The sequence below is a fragment of the Dreissena polymorpha genome, chromosome 2 (assembly GCF_020536995.1).
Source record: "Dreissena polymorpha isolate Duluth1 chromosome 2, UMN_Dpol_1.0, whole genome shotgun sequence".
In the NCBI taxonomy this organism is placed as follows: Eukaryota; Metazoa; Mollusca; class Bivalvia; order Myida; family Dreissenidae; genus Dreissena; species Dreissena polymorpha.
The window spans coordinates 85,339,781-85,356,732 of NC_068356.1; the positions used below are offsets into that span (position 1 = coordinate 85,339,781).

The 16,952-nt window shown below is 33.1% G+C and overlaps 1 protein-coding gene and 1 long non-coding RNA gene across 2 annotated transcripts in view; one reads left to right on the plus strand and one right to left on the minus strand.

Annotated features, from left to right (window-relative positions):
• LOC127867909 (uncharacterized) overlaps window positions 1–16,952 on the minus strand; it is a 94,126-nt gene that overhangs the window by 11,836 nt on the left and 65,338 nt on the right. The gene's annotated exons all lie outside the window — the stretch shown is intronic.
• LOC127867911 (uncharacterized) lies at window positions 1,731–4,449 on the plus strand. The gene is made up of 3 exons (XR_008043796.1): window positions 1,731–2,009; window positions 3,261–3,449; window positions 3,861–4,449. It is a non-coding gene; the product is annotated as an uncharacterized LOC127867911 (long non-coding RNA).

The following is a 16,952-nucleotide window of genomic DNA, read 5'->3' on the forward strand; positions in this document are numbered from 1 at the left end:
CCCACTCCCTGATACGAAGCCACGCATCTTCTCCTTTCCAAGTGTTTGTAAATATTTCTGTCTGCCGGTGCGTTTGTCTGTCCGTAGACGCAAACTTTCCGCAAGCCTTCTCCTACATGTTTCAAAGTAAACATAATATATGCAAGCCTTGTTCCTGTTATTATGGAATTAACATGTGTACTTTATCGTCATATATCACATATCGTTACTATAAATAGTAACACAATGACGTCGCGTGCGGGCCGTTATTCGTATCTAGCGGGCGAATATAAATTATATCAGCCCTAGGGCCGATTTTTCATATCAGAAAAGAATGGAATCGCGCGGCTAATACTGAAAAATATGGCGTCCACATTCAGTCTTAGCCATAAAGAAGTAAAACATCATCTACTGGTTATTGTTCTACTCACCGAAGTTGTGTTATTACCATGTTTATTTTCGTAAAATTTAATTTGCTTCCATGAAGAAGTAAATTCTGGACACATTTCTTCATCGCCATCCATTTTTTCCATTTAAAAGGACTGGATGTAAGCAGGCAATTCTTTGAGGATAGACATTCTTTGATCGACTGACAAAGGAAGGACGTATTCATCAAAGAAATTACCCTTTTAATTCAACATCGATTTCCTTCAAACAGTTAAAGAACCATTCACTGACGCGTATCTTAAATTTAGACTAGACATAATCCATCAATTGTTCAACAAAACATCGCGTTATTCGAGTCGACATTTTAACGAAATCGAAAATGCAGTCTCACCAGTTTCATTCCAGTTTTATATCCCAACACTGTTATTCACATTCATAATATTATATTAATCCATCGTAAAAACACACACTTATCGTTCGATGCTTAACAAAATATTTAACTGTTAAATAAAACACTTCAACTTCCAAGTCCGATTTTCTGTTGTCCTAAAATCCAGAGAGTCTAGGTAGTTTCGTCATTGAAATGACGTCACATGAGGTACGTCATAAACTGCGTTATCAGTTGAATGAAATAGAGAATATATGGTTGGTGACTTTTGATATCATGTGATATAAGACGAGTCTGATATGGCGTAGGAAAAGGCGAGGCTTGCCGAGCCTTTTCACACGCCATATCGGACGATTCTTATATCACATGATATCAAAAGTCACCAACCATATATTCTATTTATTATGCCACATTTTAAAGTAAATAAGAAAATATTCACAAAACAAACAAAAACAAACAACCGCTAAATTCATTGATAAATATGCAAATTAGTAGCAACCTGATTACATCCGCTTGCCTCTATGCATATATATTTACACATAAAAAAATAGTTCGAAAGTAAGCAACAATCAATCAAATTTAAACGCACATAATACAAAAACTAAAGCGAGAAATCGAAACTTAAAAGAACAATTTCTGCACTAAAAACACAATACCAATATTTTGTACAATAACACATTCGACATGTACTTTCAAGAGTACACACCAACCGCTATTTTCAAAGCGAATGTGTAGAGTGAAAATTTCAAACAATAAATACAATAATCAAATGGAACGGGATTTTAACGTAGTGTGCAATTTGCAAGTGATAAGAGTGATTTATTTTTCAACTTGTCCATCTCCGTATTTATACGTTTAGTTGTGAGATGTTCACAGTTTTCCCCAAAAAACAGGCCTTCACGTGCGAAATCAAAGTGGGTGGGGAACGTGTATTTCGAGTCGCTGGAACTTCATAATGAAGCTGCTTTTTTGCAATATTCAGCGACGTTACCAGCTGTGTGTTATACGAAACGAAAATGCTTTGGTTTTGCATCGTGTTTTGAGACTGTCAGGGTGACATGATGGATTAATTGCTGTTTGACTGACAATAAATGAACATGTTTGTGTTTGGAGATTGCTGAGGTTAATATCTTCACAATTGGGAAATCCCAACATAAGTTGACTGCCAGTTTGACCACTGATCTGCATAATATCAGTGGGAGAGCATGCTGAATCCCGCAGCTTCTGCACCATATGTTTCCTAGCCGAGTGGTTGGTAAGTTTCATTGCATGCATGCTTAAACACACATGTTTCATTATTTGTGCCATTTTTTTACACCCATTCTCATGCTGATGAACCAATGATCAGTGCCAGTTGTTCTACTGTCGGGAACTGTTTATTCAAAATTGTGGAAAAATGAGTTGCGCACTGTTCGAAATTGTGAAAAAATGAGACACGCACTGTACCAAAATTTGAAAAAATGAGTCGCGCACTGTTCAAAATTGTGGGAAACATTAGTTGCCCACTGTTCATTATGATTTCAAAATTGTGGAAAAATGAGTCGCACACTTTTCATAAATTAAATTTTGAAAAAAATGAGTCACGCGCTGTACAAAATTTGTAAAATGAGTTGCTCACTGTTCAAATTTTTGCAAAAAAATAAGTCATGCACTTTCATTTATTTAAAATTGTGGAAAAATGAGTTGCGCACTGTTCAAAATTGTGAAAAAATCATGTCACGCGCTGTACAAAATTTGGAATATTCATTTGCGCACTGTTCAAAAATGGGGGACAATTTTGTGGGGCACTGTTCATTCAAAATTACAAAAAAATAAGTCACAAACTCTTCAAATTGTGAAAACACATGAGTTGCGCATTGTTCAAAATTTGTAAAAATGAGTCGCTCACTGTTCAAAATTTGGAAAAAAAGGAGTCGCGCACTGTTTATCCAACATGGTGGAAAAATGAGTCGCGCACTGTTAACAATTTTAAAAAATGAGTTGCACACTGTTCAAAATTGTGAACAAATTGAGTCAAGCACTGTTCATAAAAAAATTCACTGTTGAAAACTGTGAACAAATGAGTTGCGCGCTGTGCAACTTTTTTGAAAACATGTGTCGAAAACTGTTCAAAATTGTGTCGCCCACAGATCAACATTGTGAAAAAATGAGTTGCAAACTTTTTTTAAATTGTGAAAATTTGAGTCCCGAACTTCTTTAAATTGTGAAAAATTTGAGTCGCAAATTTCTCAAATTAGGAAAACAAACACATATACTTTTAATAAGCAAAAAAAGCCCTGAGTCCATAATAAAAATATTTTAAGTTAAAAGTAATTCTTAATTATTTTTATATAAAGTGGAGTTTATACATTTTCATTTTGTATTAATAATATTGTGTCTATTAAAGTTGTAATTTGTTCAAGTTGTGCCATAAAAATTTTATTAAAACATTCTATTTTGAAATGTTATCTCCTGTTGGATTTGTTTTATTTTATTATAATATGAAATGTTTTTCTTTTAATGGCAGAAAGTTGCGACCACACATTCCATGGGTGATGATATCTACCAAAATTCTTGGCGGCACAGTTCTACCCTCGTCAGTTGCACTTGTCCGAGTCTTTCTCTGCCTCTCAACCAACTCGAGATATTCCCCCCCCCCCTCAACTGCATCCCGGCACAGCTTCACATCAACCCATCTAATTAATTTGTCGGAAAGGTAATACTTTTTTGTCGACAAATTTATTTTTGAGAGTATTTATGTAATTGTTTTATCTGAACATGTTATAAATCTATATGTCACTATATTTATAAAGTTTCAATTTTAATACAAATTATATATCTGGATTTTTATTTTTAACCCTTTGCATGCTGGGAAATTTGTCGTCTGCTAAAATGTCGTCTGCTGAATTTGTAAAATAAGCATTTTCTTCATTTTTTTCAAAGATTACTATCAGAATAGCAAACAGTTTGGATCCAGATGAGACGCCACGTTTTGTGGCGTCTCATCTGGATCCAAACTGTTTGCAAAGGCCTTCAAAATTCGGTTCCAGCACTGAAAGAGTTAAAGCAGTTATGCAATGAATGTTTGATGTTTTTTTTTCTAAAGGAATCTTTATTTTATTTTCAGGTTGACCACACAAATTTCCTGTTTGGTTGTGGAGATAGAATCATTTTTTTTTGTGAAAGTTTGATTTCAGACACTTAAAAATTTAAATTGTCATGTATTATTAGGCATGGCAGGCATTAGCAAAGCATCTCAATCAAGTATTAATTATTTTACTTTGTCAATGTTAATTCATTGTGTATGCTATTCACCTGTTTGCCTTGCTTTTTATAAGAATGACACAAAAAAGGAAAGCATTTGTAAAGTATTAGTTAATTTTTTTTATATAATCTTAGACGAGAGGTTTAGTGAATATTTGTCATAAATTCTTCTTTAACTTGATCAAATCTGTCATATTTTATTTAAAACGTGTTAAGAATATTTGTGTTACGTTTTAAATGTTTATCATTACTGTTTTAAATTGTGTTCATCTGCAGCCAATGAATGGTAGGCTAGCGGTGCACATTTGTATTTGTTTATTTTTTTTCCATTTATTAATTCTCATTTAATTTATATTTCCCTATAGATATATACTTAATAAAGTGTTAGTTTTGTTTAAAAAAAAACTTATTGTTTATTAATGTTCTAACTTCTGAATAAAATATGAATCGCTGTTTGTTTCCATTTAAATCAAAGAAGCGACATACCACGCCTACAAAAAAGTAGTTCTCAGAATGGGCGGGGCTAAAACATGGAACGCTTAAAAAAAATCATTGAGTAAACCAAATATGGGCGGAGTTTTAAAACGGATATTGATGGGCGGAGCTTAAAACTGTTATCGGATGGGTATCCGATAACACTTTAAAATATCATGTCAGCGTCTCCAACGTAAATGCGCTGTCGTGGCATAATAAAATAAAAGTACGGAAAGCTGTTTTTGTATAAATTTTCGTGAACGACCTAAATAGTATGATATGTGATATAAACGAAAACACACGACAGAGCTGGGCCGGGCGTCTACAATCGACCCTTGCCGAATAATGGCCCTAGGGCCAAAGGCCCTCGGGCCGTTATGTCGGCAGCGGGCCAATTATAGACGCCCGGCCCAGCTCTGCCGTGTGTTATTGTCTAAATGTCAAACACTACCAAAAAGGCCGCCCTTTTCAACGTAGAATAGCCGACACATTGTCATCGTTACAATACATGTATTAGCAGACAAATACAAATTTGAAAGACAAGTTTTGTCACATTTGGCATGTAGCAATGTGTTAGGGACTTTTACCTTGTGCCATAATGACCAATATGAGTGAAAAGTGGTCACGATCAGTGGGATAAATAGTTGATTAGCACTTATATAGCGAAATATTACTCAGAATCTTGTTATCTGAAAGTTCACAGACGGGCGCATTCGTTACTTCTATGATATGTCCTAATAATGGCAAGTATAACTACACGAGTTTAAAGCTAATTAAACATTATTCAAAAAGACACATTCCGTAAATATTGTTACAAAGGATTCTTCCTGCGAATGCATACTTGAAATAAATCGGTAAGCTCAGATTTCTATAAAATAGATAATCAAATCATGAGTACCGAAACAAAATGTATAGCAGTGTGACTGCAAAATCTTAGTCAGGAAGGACAATGCAAGTATAAAGCACTCGATAATTTGGAAAGAGTTAATTTTATTGAACTCACAATTAACAATTACTGATCTACTGTGTATCCATACGGAACATTGATTTTAATCAACTAAATCGGGTGCACATTATTAACCTGTTCAAATTAAGATTCCACGTTTACATTAAAAAATCGTTGCTGTACTCAGGATAGTACAGCCACGCTGCATTTGGAAACCTAAATGATATATATATATATATATATATATATATATATATATATATATATATATATATATATATATATATAAGCTATATTGACTAAATATGCTCGCTTAAGACACCCTACGTGAACTTGATTGGTCCCGTTAAAATCTCGAATATGGAGAGCACTGTTGACTTGGGGAAAAAATCCGGATTTTCGTAATTCCGAGTTGACAGAGTTGTTGTTCGTGCGGGACGGTATACCTACTTCCGGTGTCAAAATAAACAATGATAAAATACCACTACTCTATCTTTGAATGTCACAATTTTATCAGCAGAGTCAGAAATTTTCTAAAAAAAAGTTAAATACTAAAGGACTATCAACAAAAAATACTTACATTTTAATTCTACATTCTAATCTAGATAACGGAGTTTATGCTACTTAATTGTGACAATGATTTTTTGTAGACTCTTGAAATATGTCAATATAAATTATTGTATAAATCAGTGTAATTATGGACAAACACAAAGTGAGACTCTTGCAATATACATATTGGACTCAATCGTTTTAGTTTCCAATATTTGATGGCACGAGGCGTATTTAAACGAGTAATAAGTAGGTATTAGAGGATGACCTCATTCAGTTTAATTTCATTTGCCATCTGCATCCGCTTAAAATTTGTCATTTAGTAAAGGATTACAGCATTTTGAAACAAGATGAACATGGGAGTATTTGATTAATGTGTGCGAAATTTGGTTTCTATGTAGAATATTACCAACATACAAGCATAGCATATATAGCAATATGAATTTAAAATATTAGTTTTGTATAACGTTATGCCAGAGCATGTTCGTGTATTAAAGATACGAAAGATACGAAGAAATTGCTAAAACAAGGTTTTTTGTATCATAACCTAGAAGTAAATTCGCTAAATTTTACTCAAAGTATGGTGATTTAATTTCAAAATATAACGTTTCTTTAAAATGGCATTTTACTAATGGAATTCCCCATCCATCATTTTATGGAGATGTGTTGAAGCTTGTTCGCGAAGTAAAATATGTTCAAGAAAATGTTTATATTAAACTGTTCAATTTAAATAACTCGTTTTTAACAAAAGTATATGATGCTAACGTACTTAAAAACACGTGTTTGTTGGTTTTCGATTCACTATATCTTTCTTTAAAAATTTGGAATATTTATAGTGACATTATGGGCATTTTTCACTGTTGAACATAATTGTGTATTTGTGTCGTATGAACAAATCTGCATGAAAACTACATTTAGACTCACATCGCACATCGAATCATGAATTTTACGGGCGTCTGTCTATAATACAATTTTAATATGCGTAAATAAATATATATTAAATATAAAAAATAAAACAACACATAACTATAAAAACAGTACTGAATGCGAAAAAGGTTACCTCAATTTTAACAATTTCATCGATAATACAAACACCGCGGGCGCCAATCTTAAGCGCATGGCATAAATCAGCGTGAAGTTTTTTCCTGTGGCTGCAGGTTTTTACAAGACAATGGTTCTATTGTGCATTCGCACTGCAGAATCGTTAACTCATATATGTATACACCCCTGAAGAAGTCATATGACCAACTTTCACAGTTGTAATCTACATGCATAGGTCATTGGGTTTATAGCGTTCAATATTCATTTTATTTTCTCTCTGACGAGCGTTTCTTGTTTGATTTATTTATGTATTTATTTATTTTTTTGGAGTCACATAAACAACCAAGCAATGTACTATGGAACTTTTACACCCATTATTGCTGCTTCTTCCTGTATTTGCGCGATGATGATCTGAATTATTAACTTTATGGTGCTATATTCCTAAATCTTTTTCTCCAAAGAAGGAATGTAGTTGACACTTGTTCGTAGTTACATTTCATAGTTCCTCAAAAAGTTGTAGCTCTGTTGCTCTGGTCTCTTTCCTACCATTGAGTAATTAAATGGTAATTAAATTGAATGCGTGTTAATTCCCTTTTATTATTGTTTAATTTGAGTCGCAATGCTATGAGGTTAAATTTTGTTTTCACTTAAATGTTTCATAAATATTGCTGGGCCAAGTGTCAGGTTGAGCGCTCTAAAACCGGTTTAAACCCCCAATGCTTTGCATTGACCGTTCCAAGCCGGTGACCCCAGGTTTATTCATTTATGTGTTATGTATGTTGTTTTGTATTGTGCTGTGTTGTGCTGTTTTGTGCTGTTTTGTGCTGTTTTGGCAATTGGTCACTTGCCTTGCCTTAAATAAAGGGCCAACTTATTGTGTATAATGAGAGTTCAATACTACTCCAGCAGCTGTAGTTTCACTTCTTTATATTGAATTACACGTATATATATATACAATTCATTTTATGTACAGCTTCTTGATTGGAACGGTACATAAATAAACTTGTCTACAAACAAAATTGTACATTTCTAATTTTCAACGATTGTACAAAATTAGCAGCCTTTTACATACAAACTAAATTAAATTTGAATATAAGAATGTATAGCATTAATCAATAAAATGTTTCATATAAGAACAGTAACTATGATGAATTACATAGTGTTTTATAAAATGAACGCAGTATTTACACAATACGTGTGAAATAAAGAATATTTATATTATGCGTTATGATTTGTTATGACATTAAGGGAGACATGAGTAAATATAATAACAAACGAAACAGTAACATACTTGTCCATCTGTTTTAATTTTATTTTGCGTTGTAGGGCTTCTAATGTTCAATAAAAGATAAACTGTTTAAACTTTAGTCACACTATGTTTTTATAATTCATTTTTGGATTTGTATTATTTTCTGACATTTAATATGAATAGGTATTACACAGATATTTAAATTTAAGCATAATCCTGCATTTTGATGCAAGCATTTTGCAATCGTGTCACTTTTGACTCTTCCAAATGATCTTCCTTGCATCATTTTTATGCAAATGTTACTGGCGCCATCTAATATGTATTTCCTTAGTCAGATTAAACAAGATTGCATGAACATTTTGCAGTCAATTTAAAGAATTGTGAGTGCCATTTTTATTTGACAAACTGGGATTTCACATTTTTAAAATAAATATTTTATAAGTATATTTCTCTTCTTATGTTTTTTTTTACTATTTTCTAAATGTAAGTTGGTAATATAGGTAATATAGGTCATTGGGATTTTTTTTGTCAAACTATTCTCTGCAAACATTTTACCAGTATTAAATACTGTTTTAAAACCTTTTAATGGTTCAACCATTGAATAAAAATATCATTCGCATTGCACTTATTTGTTTAGCCATGTTATTTTAATGTATTTTTTCAAAAGAACCATCCCGGTTTCGAGTCCGGAAGCACTTGCTTCATAAGAGAGTGTTCCATGGTGTTTGGATTCGAACCCGGGACCCTTCTTGTACAGGGCAATGTATCTGACCGGGGCTCTATCCCGGGAACCATCGCTTACCTGGCGAGTGCTAGATGCCTAAGTTTTGGACGGCCACTGGGTTCGAATCACGGTATGAGCAATAGTCATTAAAGCTTATAAGGAGTTTTCGACGGTCCCGGGGTTCGACTCACGGTACGAGTAATAGCCAAGAAAGCGGTGGGTCTCTATAGCAAGCCTTGGTTTGAGGACTTACCCTATAAGCGACGGCTTGAATTCCAATGGGAGAATTTGCACAAATAGTGACAGGTCCCGGGTTCGAGCCCCAGTCTGAGTACTAGCCCTGGAAGCTATGGATCCCGGGTGTAAGCCTGTGTCTCCTGTGTTAAGTTAAAGAAACAACTTACTATGTTTAGACCTTAACTTAATAAGTTGTAGGAACAAGCTATTAGTTGTGGCCACAAGTTGCTTAGTTAAGGCCTCAACATTTTATATTATTTTGATCTTTTTTTGCGTTCATCAATGTTATGAAAATGTACATCATTGAATTATTCTATACGCAAAAGTTTATGTTTCGTCAATTAACCTTTAAGAAATACATTGCTATATTAATACTTTAATATATTAATTAGCGCGTAAAATGCCAAAGTTACTCTTCTCAGCTTCGTCATTTTGCCATCAATCAATTGCGGTTCGTCATTACACCACATGACTTTTTTATCGGTTGCGATTGGTTAACTAGTTCGATATTGTGGGGGTATATGCGAATTGATTTTCCGCTTTGTACAGTATCAAAATCGCGAAATGCCAACAAATGTAGATTCGGCATTTTGAATTGGGACCATCGTTATAATTTTCTTTAGTAGAAATGATGTAGGTTAATTTTATAATAAATGCTTTTATGATAATATTCGTTACATACGGCATGTTTGCGTTGATTTAGCGTTAAAAATTGATTTGCTGATATCAACTGGCATTCTTTGTTTTTCTTGTTGTTCTGAAAAACAACAAGTAAATGATAATAAAGTAGAGCTGCGTGCGTGCATAGTAAAATGATGTCAACATTAAATGTCGCTGGGCACGACCAATATGCCTTATGTTTTCCAAATTCCTTTACAAATCTGCACGATAAAGAAAGTGGTCATATTTAATCATTTTACTTGATTCGACATGAAATTTAATCAACCTTAATAGTAGACTGACGCAAGTTCATGTTTTTTAATCAGGTTCATTTTGAATACTTGATCACAAAATGGTTTCATGCATTATCACGTTTTGATTTGGAATATTTCTACAGTAAATCCACACAGTTATTTTTCACTGATTTTTACGGAGAAAGTTATATTAATATGACGATACTTTAAAACGATTAGTTATAGTATGCATGTATTCATGCATGATTTAAGTTAAAAGCCAAAAGTACTATATAACGTATTACTGTTGAATCTGGCGGCATAGAGGATGCTCGCATGCATACACACTCGCACACATGAACGCAATTATACAAAAATGTATATATGCAAACGTATTTTTTTTTAATCTATCAAACACGATAGCTGTAACTGTTAATGCCGTTTGCCAGAACAGTGTGATTTTAACATGCATATAACGTTTCAAGTTATACTTTGAACAGGAAATAAAAACGTGTGCACAATAACAACACATATTACAAAGGCAATGCCCCACACAATACTTAGGAAATAGAAGGAATATAATGATACAACGAGGTATTTTAATATTTTCCTTTTATTGCTTATGAAAAGATAATGTTCACATGCACAAAACAAGGGCTAATAACTCTGGAAGTATATATAGTCTTTGTTTGTCTATGCCTCGCGGATCCGATACTCTTTCAAACATTATTACACTATTAGCACTCACAACTTGATCATCAAGTGCAATAAAAAGCCGTTACAACAATTCACAAACGATTATCGAAAAACCAAGATAATATTACTTTTGTCCCTCATGTATGTACTATGTAAGACGACCAATAAACTTGGGTGTGACGTTAAACCTGTTTCAACTACATGTTTATTATCACACAATGACGTCACAAATGGCCAGAGAATGATGCGAAGAGATTGGAAATTCTTTATAAACAGATAAATCGAGAATATATGTTACAGACATTATATAAGTGAATTAGTAATATGAGCTATATTGATATCGTCATTGATTTTGATCAGTTCCTCCAAAACAGTTTGGCTTTATTGTATCTGAATAAATAATCTTCAGAAGCATCGTTAATCTTTTCAAATGTACATATGATTTACGAATGCTTTGGCGTCATTGTGCTATATCCAATATATGTCACTTTCATTAAAACAATTGAATTAACATTTGAACGAAAGTGTTGAACAGCAAGATGAAAATATTTACAATATTTTATAACGACACGCGACAAATTTGACAGGCAAACTCTCTACTTGTCCACAGAGTCTCCATTATATAAATAATGTTCATAGAGATATAGAACAATATACACGTACTACAAACTGATAGTACGTCGATGAAAAACAAACAATAAAGCTTTTGTTCAAGAAACAATATTCCAATGTAATGTTACTGTTTAATTATTTTTAACATTGTTAAGGCTTGACAGCTTTTTCTTTTCTCTATCTAGAGTGGACTCTTTTATTCGTACACGTCTACTGAGGTCAAAGGGTTTGTTTACATGTGTTTGTATTTGAGAAAAAAAAAATTATATGTATATTTTTAAACTAAACCATATGGTTTGGATAGTTTGATTTCATGTGTGGGGCAATTTAAACGTACATAAACTCATATCTTTTATGAGCAAAAGTTATATCGCTACCGCTGCACATCTCATACATTATAAATGAAAAACGTATCTTTAACCGTTATGATCGTTATATACTTTGTTCCATGTAATCGATGATATGTTTTCCAGATTTTTCTATATATTTTCATACGTCACAGTAATTTGTTATCGTAAAGAAAGATTCACAAATATTCACTTAAAGTTTCAAATAACCCTTTTAGCTGCTGTATAAAGAAAACGTACCAACGTTTCAGCGAACAGCTAGGATATATGTGCTATATACAACAGCTTCAAGCGGGTCTGACAAGGAAGCCGAGTACACGTTTGTATAGGCATATGGGAAAACAAACAAAACGACGTTACACATTCACGAGAACATATAATTGCTATATGTCTAAGTTAGCTTCGTTATTCTCTGTCATGTTGACTAGTAATTCATTATCTTGTAAGAAGCACTCACTTATTCGAAACAAACCAGCTACGAAGTGCGACATAATTTATAAGTATAACAATGACGTCATGTTCAAAAACCTTTTAACTTTAATCCTCTTACAGATACTTCTCTTATTCAACTAAATAAAAAGCAGCAAAATAAAACCTGATCATAATTATGAAAAATGACCAGCACAATGACCAATGAACTGAACGACACGAACACACATAAAAAGTTACCAACATGACAACATCATAATAAGATCGACAAAAACACAAACAAAAACAACACACAAAAGCAATACAATAAAAACAACAACTAATGCTACCTCTAGTTCTAATATGGATTATATTAATATTAATACTGACAGTAATAGTACTTCTGAATATTTTGCATAAATAATAATTTAAAATACATATAACAAGCATACACAGTTTCGGTTATGTTATACAAAGTGCAATCGTGCACATTTGGACACAGAGGGTGATCGCTTTTTTAATTCAGAGTTTTATGCTAAATGCGTGTTATTCATAAAAAGAGTAATGGGATATCGTTGTGTAATATATCTGATAAGATTAGCATGAAACCTTGGCGAATATTGACATAGCATAGACTGAAATACATGTAATAACCTTGGCAAATATTGTCATAGCATTCACTGAAATGCATGTAATCGTGTTTGAAACCTCATACCGCATTGTCGATAAATGTATGTAAATGTATTCTTAAATATAAAGACTTGCTCCATTCTCAAGCGTAATAATATATAATATCTACGCTTTCCTATTTCGTATGATACTCATGTTTCAAAAATTTAATTTTTCAATAAACAATCGTCTGAAAAAGATTCTATAGCTTTATTCGCTGTTTTTCATGGTTGTTTAAATTACTATATTTTATTGAAAAAATCATTAATTACATGTCAATTTCTATTATGCATTTTATAATAGACTTGGGTTTCTATTAACAGGGTTATAAACCGCTTTGTTTTGATTTAACAATGGCATACTGTTCGTGGTCTTGGGTAAATAGCCTGTACAATGTATACTGATGAACCTATTATAGAAAAAAATTAAAACGTGAACGCATTGTTTAGACGTCATTTACTATTCTATAGAGATTGTCATCCTAGCAATATGCTAATTTCTGAACAAAAATGTATCGAACATAAGTCATGGAAAAGATGTAAGCTAGTTTCTAAATTTATTACGCATTATATTTTTGCAATAATAGAGAGCGGACGATTGAAAAGCTCAACAGAAACCATGGACAAATGCAGGTTCCAGGTTCGCCGGACGATAATTGGACTCATACTGGTCTCGTTTGGAAGACTTGAATACGCCATTTGTGCAGCAGGTTTGGGCATTTATTATCGTCTTACAAATTTACTATTTTTTTAATTGTTATTAAAGGTCCATGTTTATGTTTATTTATTAATAAATAACCAGTTTCACTTTATAATATTTTTAAGTAACACGGGTTCTCTTTACGTTCATCTTCATCTGCGAATTCTTCGTCAACGAAGCGCCATGGAACGTCGTCTTCGTAACCGCATTTTCATAGCAAACACACAAGTCGACAATAATTTGTGAACAATAAACGATACTTTGTAAGGATATAGCAGTTACCCAAGTTGTCCTTGTTATGAAGTTATAAACATGTTGCTAGTAACGAACAGTTTATTTAAAATGACTCATCATTTAGAAACTAATCTGTAATGTATGTGTCGTTTATACTATAGCTAACTTCAGAACGTGTGAGCAGTATAGCTTTTTGTTTATGCGGATGAAACTTATTTACGATCGTTCTTAGTCTCTTTTTTTTGGTTTTGGCAAATTCAGTAAGAAACATACCTAATTGGTTAGTGTGTTGCTTAAATATCGTTATGTAGGTGGTATTGTATGTTTATTGAATGCTAATTTTGAAATCCAACCCTTTATCTTTATTATATATTTCCGTAAGTAAAGGCTCTAAAATCTTTATAATCATATTGTAGAATTTGTTCACGCGTTACGTTTCTGCATTCGTGTGTTTATTTTCGATCTTTGTCTATGATAAATTATTGGCTAGCCCTAAAACCGATTTAAGCCCTCAATGATTTTTATTGACCGTTCGAAGACGAATATACAGTTTTGATAATTTCATGTTTACAGGTTGTGTTTTAATGAAGCTATTGGTACGAACAATTATTTAATAAGTGTGCGAGTTTCAAAGTTTGCTATTATATTCAATCAAACATGATATGAGATTATTCATAATTTCTTATGTGCACTCGTGTCTGTTTTGTATACAAACAGGAAATAAACAAAATGTGTCGGCAACTAGTCAATTAATCGATACAATTTATAGTGCCTTTACGGCATGAGGTAAAATACTTCGATGACAATTGTGCTTATTTATTATTTTTCATCATACATGTATACATTGTCCACATTAAACATATTGCTTATATACATGTTTATTTACAAATGTGCTTCAAAATCATACATCACTTAACACAAGCACTGTCAATTAAATAACTTCCATTGTTCCTATAGGACCGAATATCTGTTGACGTCGATATCATAAATTACTTTAGGGCCTTTTTTTAAAGTTACAAGTCGGGAATTATCGGCTGCACTGGTGATCACACGCGTGTTAAATACAGCAAATTGCAACTTAGTATAGAAACTTAGCCAGGTAGTGCGGACAGTTTTAACGAAATGACGTTCTCCGATTTCAAATCGCTGAATTATCTGCGGGAATATTTCCGTACGCATTGAGATGTGATAGTATGCCAACATCTTTCGCACAATGTTGTCACATGTTCAGATAATCTTGCTATGTTAAAAATTGTTCCATAACTTAATACCTTTCCTGATACAATCGTTCCTAGTCCGACAATCTTGTCTTTGTACAGTAAATATTTGATAAAAGCGACGTCAGATTACGTTATTGCTACCGGGTGGTTGCTCTGGTCGTTATTAACACAGTTATTACGACATTCTTCATAGAGCTTGAACCGCTGAAAAAATGTCTTCCTTACAGCAGCAGTTGTATCATCTTTCTTTAAAACAAAGAACGCTAATGTAGTATATTACACGGGGGTGCTGACAAAGATTAGTATAGGGTAAAGCTTATTTTACTTGATTAGCCATGTGCCAACTGCACTGACCCATGTTGAGTAAATGTAACTATTTTAAGCCGCGCGATGTATCCACATCGCATTATACAAATAGCTCTCCCTAAAACAAAAGTAAAAACGGTAATAAAATATTCATGAAGGACTTTTGTTCTTTTGATCAAAAACAGCTATACAATTTGAGATCATGTAAAGTTTTAAAGCCATCGGGTTGTTGTATAGATTAAATGTAAAAGTAATAGGCAATTCATTCGAATTCATAAACAATACAGATTTCAAATAAAACTTTGCTGAATAATACAAAATACGACAAAGGAACTGTCAAAACTGATTAGTGTTTACAAATTGTCAGGTTTTATTGTGGTTTATTTTTAGAAAGCATTACAAAGAGTGGCGATTATAGACCATTGAACTATTAAAAATCCGTTATTAGCATGTAAAAGCTTTCACAAAGATACAGACGCCAGTTAAAATTTACCAAGACGAAAATACTACATGTATTTGAAACATATCAAGTTCAATAGGTTAAGGACTTATTGACTTATTTATATGACGTTCACATGCGTATCATATCTTTTTTATGTTGAATCTTAACAATTGCTGCAAAACATGATGAGTTAGTTGCTTTCGAGTTAAATGACTTGCCATAAAATGTTGACTGATGTAAACTCCTACTTACTGTACTGATATAAAATATATGTATAACCTTGAAATAATAGATTTATTCGTTTTAAAATTACTAAGCCTGGTCACGCGGTGAATAAAAAAGCATTTCCTTAAATGTATCAAACTACAGTCATGTGAACGTTGAATCTTGAGAAATAAAGGTTGTCGGCGAGTCAAAATCGTTATACGGCTGTGTGCTTGTCTACATCGTTTTCTGGTTAACTTGGTTCGGGTATTGCGAATGCAATACCGAACAAACGTCAAATGTTTATTTTGGGTATTAGACCATCAGCATATATCGAGCTAAATATTACGTGCTCGGCTGGGTATTTTGAATATTAACCAAAGAAAATGACGAACTACAGTCGAAAAACTAGCTGATGATTGGGTATAACACTCGCAGCAAATGTGGAGAAAACGTGGACGCGTCTTATGTTTATTAAGTAGTATGGGTTTTTTAAACGATGATCAAGTACAGATAAAGACACATTTATAATATTTAGTTTCAGCAAATAACAGACACAACCATACGGAGCATCAACACGAGTTTGAATGCTCAGCTGGATATCGGTTATTCAACCTTTTGCTTATATAAAGCCTATACGGAATTCGGTATGGGTATATATACTAGGGCGAATATCGAAGAAAACCATAGGGTACATTGAATGCCTGGCTGAATGGTAATATATGATATTCGAAGTTTCTCAAATATCGAGCCAAAGTTTAGTTCCAACTGTGTATGAGGTATCTGATCTTAAATGAATGCCAACACTGTGATTAATACTCAGTTGGGTATTGGGTATTCAAGCTTACGCGAATATCGAGCAAACGATGATTACTATGCTGGATATGAAGTTTATGACCGTGAGCAGTTATTATGAGACCAACGTCAATTAAACAGCTGGGTAGTAGACGTTGGTTCGATAATCACATAAGTTTAATACCCTATACCGTTAAATATTGCACTTGA